The sequence below is a fragment of the Cupressus sempervirens genome, chromosome 11 (assembly GCF_028749045.1).
Source record: "Cupressus sempervirens isolate cs-2001-9-10 chromosome 11, ASM2874904v1, whole genome shotgun sequence".
Lineage (NCBI taxonomy): Eukaryota > Viridiplantae > Streptophyta > Pinopsida > Cupressales > Cupressaceae > Cupressus > Cupressus sempervirens.
In genome coordinates this window covers 734403323-734414023 of record NC_143128.1, presented here as the reverse complement: position 1 = coordinate 734414023, position 10701 = coordinate 734403323, and the positions used below count along the sequence as shown (strand labels likewise).

Sequence of the window (10701 nt, the reverse complement as noted above, 5' to 3'; positions counted from 1 at the left end):
TCTTTTACAAAGGACCTAATTTTTAAAAAATTGTATTTTAAATTTATTTTCTGGGACACAATTTTCATCAAATTTTTATTTCATTAAGATTTATTGATTGAGTAATTCACTCAAGAAACACTATGCTTCGTTGAGTTTGTAAAGTATTCATTCTTGAGAAAAAAATTCATAGTAGTCAAATATGAACATTGAATTATATTCGAGCACTTTAAACTTCCTTTATCCACAGAGTAGTACAATTGTGTGTTGGCATGACAATTATGGTGGGAACACTCATTTATGACAAAATCTGGGGAAGGAAGCTTCAGTGGCACTTTGAATGATTGCTCCCAAAGATTAATGGCTTGTAAGAGTAGCTGTATTAAATTGAATCTTCCTATCTCGGGTAAATCTGTTGTTGATTTAATGCCCATTGAGGGCTATCCATAGACGACAATGCTATCTCCACCAACTCGATCTTTGGCATAGTCTTCCTTTTAATATTCTTAGAGGATATTTTGAGACCACGACTAAGAAGGACCTCTCTAGGAAGGGAGTTATATGGCATTGTGCAAGCCAAGGGAACATCACCACATCCAGCTATCAATGATCTACCATTCTTTGCAAGTGTAAGCTATTTATAGTAACCAATCGGTTTTCAAACCTCTTTTTAAGATGAGAGAAATTTTAATAAGCATTTTTGATTAAGCAGGTATTTTTAGTTCATGCCTAAACAAGAAACTATTTCCTAGGCCTAGCTATTAAACAGTTATTAATATCTTTTCTTCCAGCTAATCAATTTACAAGAAATTTCTTCATAGATTTATTTTTCCTTATGTGATATTAGAAACTTGCATATATTTTAAGAAAAAAATTATTCAAACCATTTTGGCCACTGCTAATTCGCATTGTAGATGTTGGGTAGTTGCTTTTATATATATTAAGATAAGAGAATGCACATCCTTCAAAGCCAATGCCTACAGAATAAAGTCTTAGGATATTATATTTTCATGGGATTCTGAATCAGAATTATGTTCTCTTATGAATGTTTATGGTTCTTGCCAATGAAAAGGACCTGTAACTGAACCTCTAACTATCAATCTTTGTTAGTGGACATCTATTTCTTTGTGATTTATAGATAAGTATTAACCCATTTTAATAATATATTTATTAATTTATCTATGATTTAGCTTAGTATTACAAAGATTTGTTCATTTTTATTAAACAGTACCAATTAAAGTTGCTTACTTTCAAGGAATATTCACTTTAGACTATGTTAAATAATTTGTTTAGTTTGCATGAGACTTTGTGATATAAGTTATTTCAATTTTAACTTAGGTGAACTAGTGAATTATAATAATCACTGCTATTGGTGAGTTATTATGGTATTTTGGTCATTCATTTAGATTTTTTTTGTTTTGTTTCTTTTTTATTGAAGTTAAATTAGTAGAATGTTTTATTTACAAAAGATTACATATGGCAGTGTTATCTTTGACTTCAATATCATTTTAAATTAGATTAATTTATAATTATGTTATTATGTTGTACTCATGAAAAGTGCATTAGGTCCCATGCTATTGTGTATATATATAATTTTGTAAATGGTATATAGCTCATGATTTCTTGAATAGATTGAGTAATCAGTGACTACTTACCCAGTTTCCATTTCCCCATTGGTCATCCTTTAAAGTTTAATTAAATTTGAAATTTTTTGGGCTCCTTTTTAGTGGTGCACAGATTCAGACCTGCAAAAAAATATTGTAGCACCTTTGTACCCACAACATTTGCAGATGTAGTGGTACAGATCTACCATGAGCATAATGATGACTTGGTATGTAAGGGTACATGCAGTGTTAGAAGAAATTATATATGGTTGACTAAAACTAATCACAAAAAATTGTAATTGGTTAGTGAAATCTATGAAGCTTATTTGGTACAAAGAATTGACATTTCTAGTAATTTTCAAAGAAAAATTAAAATTAAAAACTGTGATTTGACCTAAATGGCATTTTCATTTTTCAAAAACTTATTGCCAAGAGCATTGAGTCAGTAGGTCTTGACTTCTCAAGATATGGTGACACATTTTCAAAGGTTTGGATTTGTTTGTTTTTCTTAATATGTCACTTTGCTCGAGTTATTATTATTATTTGGAAGGAAAAGATGACAATATATGCTTTGAAAAGTGGATTGTGCACATTATCGTCCTTTTTATTCTTGGTGATTATTTTATGAGGTCTATTTATGGTGGAATTTGAGTGTTGGCATTATTTGAAAGCTATAGAAATTTAAGTCTTTATTTTTAGTCCATTATCACTTCTTTTTCATGGATTAACACTCTATACCGCATGGTAGAATAAGCTTCTCTTTAGAATGGTAGTCCATTTTATTATTTTGATGTAGAAACTAAAAAACTATTTCTTCTTTATGGACACTTACTATATGTGCATCTACTAAAGTTATGTGTGTCACCTTGTTTCCTTTGTTAGATTGTTAGACATTCAATTAAATTACAAAATTCATAAGATTTACACATTTAGTAGTAAATATTGGAAAGAATTTATAAATTGGGATTTATCAGAAAATAAGTTATTGATAATTAGTTCCTACAAAAGCATTATATATCATATTGATAAATAATTTAATTAGCAGACAACCATATTTAATGGTATATGCTTCAAACATGCATTTGCCACAATCCTTTTTTTTGGAAAAATAACTAGAGGTTTCTATAATAATGCATCCTTAGGTTTTCTTTTCTAATTGTTTTTGCTAACCTTTATCACACGTCTGAATATTTTTCAGGTGATCTTCATAGGAGGTCACACACAACCTCATACCATAAAGCTTGAAGAATATGTTTGACATACCTTTGTAATGTTGAATTCTAAACCTTTTAAGGTAGAGTATTTTTCCATCTATTCTTCAAACATAGAAGATATTGTGCAGGAGGACTTTTCTTAACAAGAATCCTTTTTTTATCAAGAATCTTGAAAATGTTATGCGAAAGTTCTTGTAGTCAACTTAAACTGTTCAAAGAAAATGAAAGAAAGAAGCTTTCAATTTTCACTACATTCACTCTTGCTGGACATATCAGGACTACCACCATAGAATATTTTTCAACCTCTCCTTGAAATATAATGGCTAAAGGCATTGTGTTTTCAACTTTTCATTCATTGTGGACTTTTTCAAGGACTACTTGGTGGATAAGAACCTTTATGATCTTATAGGACTACTAAAGAGAAAGAAGATGGAATATAATCTCCTAGAAATTTTTCCAATGTAGAAGCGTACTACTAAGGCATTTGTAGAGCACTTCCTGTGGAAAAGTATTTGTCATTGTAAAATATTGTTATTACTTAGCATTTGTATTTTTCAAAGCTGATTGTTTGTATCCATATTATTCATTATAACAACAAGGAGGGTCTTGGAACTCTTGTTGAGTATAATGTAAAGAAAACATTTCATGTGAAGTTGAAGGCTGCCTTAATGACCCTGATTACTGAAAATAGTGACATTGATGATATGATTGAAAATGTTAAACAAAACCATAGATAGTCAAATTTTCCTAACATTAAATTTGTGCATCTCTTTTGGGATTCTATATACTAGTCTGGCAATAATCAACAAAAAAATACAAATTTGGCCTTGCATAAGGTTAGTAATTATCAACCACTTATATTATATCCCTCTTTGTTAGTTCCTTTCTTCCTTGAACCAAAAAAATATTAAACCTATATAAGATAGGGATGACATTATGAACAAATACAGTGTGCTTGGTGATAAAAAATTAAAAATAATGTGAAGTAACAAAGTATAACCATCATTAAATCAGGTGTGTGTAATTACAGTGTCAGTCATTTGCATCAAGGGGTACATCACATTCTAGGTGAGAAGACCCACTTTAAACATGATGTTGACACTTGCCAATGCATGTGCATGTTAGTATCAATGATCACATGCTCAAGTCTCCCTTGAAATGGCATAGATGTTAGACTTATGACAACAGTTTGGCATCATAGTTTAGGGTTCTAGCAATTAAATCAAGAAGCATATAGATGATATTGACATCAGTATGCAAAATACATATTTGGCTACAAAGATTATGCTTCACAAGATAACTCTATTTTCTATTTCTACATTTTCCAATCCTTTCAATATAGCCGACTGCCAATGAATGTTCCTTGATAGAAACCTACAAATAAAATCAAATAATCCATTATGTGACTTTCATATAACTAACATTTTCCTAATAATGGTGTAATCTTGAATTGTAGGATTTTTTTAAGCTTGTCAAAAGTGAATTACAATGGTGTTGAGGTGCAATGTTATTTAACTTGGTGAATTTATGCAGATTTTCAATCTTGTAGCAATGTGGTTTCAGCTAGACCGATTGCTTATGACATTAATGTTTTTAGTATATGGAATAATAGCATAATCACAAGCCCATATAGGAAATAATAGGGATGGGGGAACATGATTGTCTCCAAGCAAATATATTTATAAAAATGAACTTTTAGTGAGCGAATTGCCATGAAGGAATTTTGCAAGGCTTCAAAACATGTAGTCAAAGATTAAAATATATTCATCTTTAGATTCCTAGTAATGAGCTCTAAGGAAAAGGATTTTAAGATCAATGTCTTTTAAAGTTTATTGCCTTTAGGCAAGAAAAAACAAAAAAAATAGGAAGATGATCACTATAAACTTTTGTTTTAATTAACTTTAACTTTTGTTAATGTTCCTTCTATTCATACTTAGTTGAAATTATACATACTCTCATACTCTCTTTTAATGTTTCTTAGTTCTTCTTCCTTGCATAAGGCAGGGACTTGAGCTCCATAAAGCCCTTGTTTGTTTATATTATTTAAATATGTGCATTTAACCTTTTAAATGGTCTATTGGAATTTTGTTATGAAAGTGTATCTCAATCTTATATTTATATAGGATTGTTAGTTTTACTAAATTTTTATTTGAGCATAATTTTTTCCTATCTTTCTTCAAAGATTCAATCCAGTTAGATAAGTGTGTTAGTAATTTCTGTTACAAGATTATGTCTCGTTTTAAATATATTAATATTTTTTCTCTTAAAAACTTCTAGAAGAATCCCACAAAGATAAATTTGGAGGCTTTAGAGGCACCAAAATATTCTCAAATGTGGTTAACAAATGTAGCGAGTTAGAAGATAATAGAGCACTTTTTGATCTTTCAAAAACATCAAACAATTTGTCATTCGACATCTAGTTTGAAAGTTATGACCTACGAAAGGTTGGTCTATTAACATAGGAAATGTAAAAATAGCTTGAAGACACAAAATGACTTGTAAAGGGGAGTTACTCATGTTGTGTGTATTGACACATTACATGATATATTTTGTTGGAATTCTATTGGGAAAGTTAGATATAGAAATTCTAGGGTGGGGGATTGGAGTAAGGGGTAGTGGTGCATGTAGAGGCCCTGCCTGTCAAAACTGCACTTCCTCAAAAAAAATTCCATGTGTATATCTCTTTGAGGATATGTTATCCATTTGTAAATCAAGATCTATAGAAATTTAGCCTTTGAAATGAATAAATATGATAACTTCACCTTAAACACTTATCTCAACCATATCATAAATCACAAAAATATTTACTGCAATGATGTATTAGATGTAACAACTAATCACATCAATGAAATATGAAAGTAAATCATTAACACATAACACAAAAAATTTGGTTACACAGAAACCCTCCAAGGTGAAGGCAAAGCTAGGGTGGGGATGACACTCACAAATCTTCACTACTATAGCAATAAAGTTCACCTATTAGGGCTAAATTTTGATCACTTTTGATGATCTACCTTGTGAGGAGTCTACTTTGTTAAGAGCTTACAAAACTTATTCAGTCTACCTTGAAAAAAGGATTTAAAATCTACAACTAAGCAAGCACCCTGTTATTAGATTTACAAAGGTTTGTTAGGACCACTCTCCTAAGAGATTTATCCTAAAACACTTTTCTAGAATGTATTAGTACATGATCCATCAATTTGTGCTTAATATGTTCATTACAAATCTCCTCTTTCCAATCTCTGATATGATCTCTAATATGATATATCTATATTTTTCCCTTCACTACTCTGCTTAATCACTTTGTCCAATTCTCCTTCAAACCTTGCCTCCCTCACACATACATAAAATTAGTGTTTGGATCCTTCTTTTGTAACCAATTTGGAGAAGTTTCTAGATCAAAATCAATGATCTAGATCCTTCACTTTTTCTACTTATACTTTCCATTTTTTTGATTGGCTGATCACTATGCATAGGGATTAATGATCTTTAAAAAATGCATAATTATCTCCTTAAATGACTCTACAATGATTTACCTCAATATTTTTTGCCATTCCAAATAAATATACCAAAATTGGCTTGCTTGACACATGAACATTTTGACACTCAGTCATAAAAAATATCGATGTTGTCCCTCGACTTCTATTTGCTTGACACAAATTTTATGACTTGGCATGAATTGACTCTAGATAAATTGGCTTATATAGTGTTTTGATCAACTCAACATGTATAGGAGTACTCAGTGACCATAGACTTGCTCAATTATAATTACATACCTTGAGTTCAATTGAAATATGAACAAGTACTATATGCATAGCTCGACCTTAGTAGAATGGCTCAATCATAGTGATGATCAACCAACTTTTTCATGTGAATGACTAAGTGTTTGACACTAATAGACAACAAGACTTAGGGATCAAAAATACCCCCCTTTGACATTAGTGGAAAAACCACTTTGTCATGATCCAACATTACATCCAAAATTAAAAATAGTACTCCCTCTTTGCCTATGACTTGGTCTTCATAAAGACTTCAATATGTACAACATATATACATCACTTCTGACATACACTGACTTCAAAATGAGTATACATGAAAAAAAATTCTTTCCATGAACCATTCCTTTGATCATATCCATATTTGTATTTGTATTTCCCAGATTTCTCTCCAAGAATCATACCTTTGATCATATCCATTTGTATTTGTATTTCCCCCTTGTTTTTGTCATGCATGGCTGTTGGGGTGATGGGGTCAAACCATATTTGTCCAAAAAGGTTTTGTGAATCTATATAATTAGCATCAATGCATTATCCCAACTTGATCTGATGGATTCCAAAAATTGAATTTTGGTTCTAACTGAGAAGCTAGATCAACCAAACTATCAATAGTAGAGAGATGTGAATCTCTTTTAACTATCTCCTTTGCTAATGACAACTCTCTCTGCATAACCTCTAAGTGAGGTATCAACATTGACTTAATGGAATAATTTTTGCTTGCATCTTGTCATTTGTAGCTTGCAATTCATCCAATCTTCCTTGGGAAAATAACAATATATTGTAATGAATAGAACTTGAACTTGCATCCATGTTCAAAGAATGTCCTATTGATTTCAAATCTATTGCAACTTCTGAATTTGATCCTAAATATCCTAAGTGAATCTTGGTACATCACATAATGTTTTATACAAAGTTTTGATATTCATTATAACTCCCTCTAAATAATTTACAAGATTAGAAAGTTCAACTTTCCTTATGGCAATTCAATTGACACTTTCTCCAAAACTTCCTTCTCAAACCATTGCATGAGCTTATCATTAGCCTCAATGTCATCATTATTCACCTTTTCTATAATATGAACTAATTGGGCCATTATTGGGGTTTTTTCATCAACATCTTTGATATCATAAGAATCAACAAAGATATCTTTAATCTCTTGTAGTACCTATTTCTGCTTATGCTCCCTTCTCAATTCTTCTTGCCTGATCTTCCTAGCTAATAGGTCTTGCAAAATTTCCATTTTCTCATAAGTTAAGTTATCAGTGGCATACTTTGGGATCACTATAACTTCATCAAGTGTTACTAGCTTCTAGGTGATCTAGCCTTCTTCAACTTCTTCTTCTTCTTGGACTCTTGGGTGCTACTACTCGACAATGCTAACTATAAAGAGTGTGATGAAACATTCACACTCGATCCTTTCTCTACCACATCTTTCTTCTAGTCTTGACCATGTGCCTTGGTCCTTGCATCTCTTGGTGACATTATCTCCTTTGTTCCCTCAACAAGAGGTCCTAAGACTTGTGGTCTTATTTCACTAGTAGTAGAATTATCTACTTGAGCATTCATCTCATCAGTATTACCCTTTGTGGTATGATCTTCCTTAACATTCTCTCCATCTCTTTTGTCTTCAATAGTCAACACAATCTATTCCTCGATAGCTATAACAAGTGTTTTTTGTTGTAGTTGTGCATTGTAATCAATAGTAATTCTAGGTGTTTCTATTATAGTCATAACTATGTGTTGCTGCAAATCCATCTTTTCAATATGTAGATGTTCTATAATTTTCATAATAACTGGACTGGTGGTGTCCCTTATAGTGTCTTTGATAGATTTAGGAGCTTTCTCCTCTTTTTATAACTCAGTAGACACTAATTTTTCTATCTCTTTGACAACTATAGTCACATTGGCCAAAGTAGTAGTTGTAAGTACACAAAAATGGCCAACTTGATTACGTGCCTTGGTTTCATAATTTATCTCAAGCTTGAATCAATATTTGCATCATCATTTCCTTTGATCAAATTAAATTATTTGAATTATTCAATTTATTTGAATTATTTAATTAATCATTATTGTTTTACATTAGTTTCCTTGATTAAATTAGAATTCATTTATTTAATTATCTTAAATAAATGGTTTGATCATCTTGATTTTTGTATTATTTTATTTAAAGGAATTTTCTCCCTTTTAATTAAATAAAAATCCTCCTCACTTAATATTATGTGCAAAATTAGTATTTTAAAATAAATAATTAAATAACTATCACACACCTTATTTTATAAGAAAAGGAATTATTTTACATTTAAATTAAATAAAAGCACCCCTCATCGTATAATTGTTGGATACAATTTTTAATTGTCTATTGTCTTTGATGCTACACAAATGTCATATCAACCATCAGATAGAGTCTACCGAGCTCAGATAGTTAGCAAAGCAATTTATAGTGACTACCGAGCATTCCTGAACATTACACAATAAGTTAGCTTTTACCGAGCTCACTCGGTAAGCGAAGAGAAGTTAGCTTTTACTAAGCTCACTCGGTAAGCAAAGTAAAGTTAGCTTTTACCGAGCTCTCTTGGTAAGCAAAGGAAAATTAGCTTTTACCGAGCTCACTCAATAAGCGAAGAAAAATTAGCTTTTACCGAGCTCACTCGGTAAACAAAGGAAGGTCAGTATTTACCGAGTTAACTCGGTCTCCGAAGGAAGTTGCAAGGTTTGCAGTGTTTACCAAGCTCCATTTGGTTAACACTGGGGAAACCATTCTGAGCAGTGGTCACCAAGCTGGGTCAGGCAGTGAAGAATTTTATTGTTCTAAAGAATTAAGTTTAATTGTTTTATGCAGCCAACTGATTTATGTTTTTCAGTTGATTGAGCCGACTTGACAATCTGTAAGGTATATATAAAGGGTCAAGTTTTGAATTCAAAAAAAGAAGAAGTGTGTGGATGCATAAAAGTGTGAATGTATGAATAAGAAAATATATGAGTGAATGTTGAGGAAGGATTAGATATCCCTATGAAGCTGCAAAGTTGCATTCGATCAGTGAGGATCTAGTGAAGCAAAACAGAGATCTGTATTCAACAAAGATAAGTTGCATATATTTCGGATCACTTCATTGTTGCTTTCTAATCATTGTAACAGTGATTCAAAATCTCTTAACAGAGTTGGTTTGATAGCCATTTTGTAAATCCTCTAACAAGGTGACAATTCAGTTGAATTGTTTTAAAGACCTCTAACAAGGCCACTTCTAACAAGGTGATCAAATCCTCTAACAGGGTCACACCTAACAGTGTGTTTTGTAACCTTTAATAGGGTTGGCTCCTAACAGGGCTCACTTCAGAAGAGTGAAAATTGGTAACTAGTTACTTGGTAGTTTTTTCCAAATTGGGTTTCCACGTTAAATTTGGTGTCTCTTGTGTTCATGTTATTTCTTTATGCATGCATGTTATCACTTTAAATGCTAAATAAGTTATCAGAACATCTATCAAGTTTCAGATTTATTTGTGAGATTGTCAACAGCTATATTTTAAGACATCTAAGGATCTGTGGATTTATTTTTGTGGTAACTGATTCACCCCTCCCCTCTCAGTTACTCCATCTCTATTTCCAACAATAATTTCTATGAAGTGTTACACTCCACATCTCTTAATTAAATGTTAATTACACATTCTATTCTGTGGGTTATACCCTTTTATTTAATTTTCATTTTCTCTCTAATTTGGGAATGCCTCTTTGGATTGATATATAAAGGAGACCTCCTTCTTTATTTTGATAGGATGATTTCTTTTTCTATGATCATGATGATTTCTTATGCTATAGTTTTAGATTAAGGTAAAAATAGGTTTTGAAGGGGTCCCGAAACCCTTCACAACAAATAGAAAGATAAACCATTAAGCACACCTAGGTTTTAAGAGGACTTGAAACTAGAAAAATAGCTAAACCAGGTTTTACAGGGACCTGAGACCAACAAATGTGACTAGAAAAATCAACCATAAGAACACTGGATTCTGGAAAGTTAACAGACTGGAACAAAGCAACCTCCCAAACCTCCCAAACTAGTTTCTAGCAAACCAGAAACTCGACCAGTTCACCATCACTAAAAAACTAGTCAGCATAAGGGAACATAATATTTT

General features: G+C 31.6%; 1 pseudogene; it reads left to right on the top strand.

Moving 5' to 3' along the window:
- Positions 1 to 339: 339 nt before the first annotated feature.
- Positions 340 to 10701, top strand: part of LOC149531723 (uncharacterized) — a 28127-nt pseudogene continuing 17765 nt past the window's right edge.